We start from the raw sequence: 1578 nt of genomic DNA, 5'->3' as shown, positions 1-1578 counted from the left end.
TTCACGTTAAAAGTTTAAGACGAAATGGAAGAAGTAAATAATTGATTTACTTTCCATAAAAAGTATAAATACAGTGTTCTACTTTTGGTATTAACTAATTGGACATTTATTTGTACATTTACGAAAAAAATTTCATTTTGATATTTTGCTCAGTAGCTAAGTTATAAAAAAGGAACGAAATCTGTATAATATTTGGCCGGTCAAAAATATAGGACTACACAAAAAATATTAATTTTTGGTGAGAAAATATACACAATTTTTGTTTAAATTCAATATTTCTTCGGTACATCTTCTTGGCATAGAATCTATTAATTTTTTACACTGATCTACCGTAATATTACTCCAAGCTTTTTCAATTGTAGAGTAAAGTTCGTTAAAATTTTTAGGTTTATAACCTTGTACTGTCTTTTTTATGATGCTCCACAAATTCTCCATTGGATTAATGTCCGATGATTGCGATGGCCACGGCAGCACGGTAATATTTTCTTCTTCAAAAACTGTTTCACAACCCGAGCCGTTGCTTCGGATCATTATCATTTTGAAAAATAAAATAAAAGGCAACATTGTGTTCTTGAGTATGTCCATGTGTTGAAAACGGTCCATAATTCCATTGATACGACATATCGGACCAGGGCCGCCTCGAGAAAAACACGCCCACACCACAACGTTCCCACCACCATGTTTAAGAGTTTTTAAAACGCACTGTATTTTCAAACTTTCGCCAATTTGACGTCTAACATACCGTGTCCCGTCAGAAGAGACGCGATTAAATTTCGATTCATTTGAAAACAATACATTTGCCAATCTTCACTTGTCCAATGCTTACGAGCTTTAGCAAATGCAAGTCGTCTTTTTCGATTCCTAGAACTCAGCAGTGGTTTCTTTTGGGGTTTTCGTCCTCTTAAGTTCAAGTCTTCTAATCTTCTCCTAACAGTTCTAGCACTAATTTGTATATTTTTTATAGTTTATCTCCGCAGCAATATTATTTGCACTACGAAAACGATCCTTTGCGCTTAATCGATGAATCCGGCGATCCATTTTCGGCGTTGTTTTCCGAGGTCTTCCGTTTTTCGGTTGATCGCAATACACACCTGCCTTTAAAAATTTATACCAAGCTTGCTTACAAGTCGTTTCTGACCTGTTCACTATATTTGCTGTTTCGGTGAAGGTGAACTTTGCTTTCGCAGCCTTACGATTTGTTCCCTTTCGTTTTCAAGTGAATTCTTTGTTTTACCCATAATCTGTTCCTACTTTAATGAATTTTAAGCAATAAAAGGTACACTAAACAATGATTTTGACATTCCAGAATCAAAATGTTCAAAAACTGTACTCATACTCGCGTTTCACACAGATCGTCTTAAACTAATGTACACCGTTTACAAGAGCTACGCGGTAACTAACTACTGTAATTCCTATATTGTTTGTATTTAGAAACTCACGGTCTGAGGTTACGAAGGCACATGAGTTGAAGAACAGTTCGAATCATGTTGTTGTTTTGCCTCGGAGTATCAAGATCGGTAGGATACACGTAATGTAAGAATAAATAAACTCCGAGCAAAACAATGTTGCCGCTATGTG

General features: G+C 35.4%; 1 pseudogene; it reads right to left on the bottom strand.

Moving 5' to 3' along the window:
* Positions 1-557: 557 nt before the first annotated feature.
* LOC105680726 lies at positions 558-1367 on the bottom strand (annotated as a pseudogene).
* Positions 1368-1578: the final 211 nt, after the last annotated feature.

The sequence above is a fragment of the Bombus impatiens genome, unplaced genomic scaffold (genome assembly GCF_000188095.3).
Source record: "Bombus impatiens unplaced genomic scaffold, BIMP_2.2 scf_0319, whole genome shotgun sequence".
In the NCBI taxonomy this organism is placed as follows: domain Eukaryota; kingdom Metazoa; phylum Arthropoda; class Insecta; order Hymenoptera; family Apidae; genus Bombus; species Bombus impatiens.
Note: the sequence above shows the minus strand (reverse complement) of the source record. Positions and strands in the feature narration are given on the sequence as shown.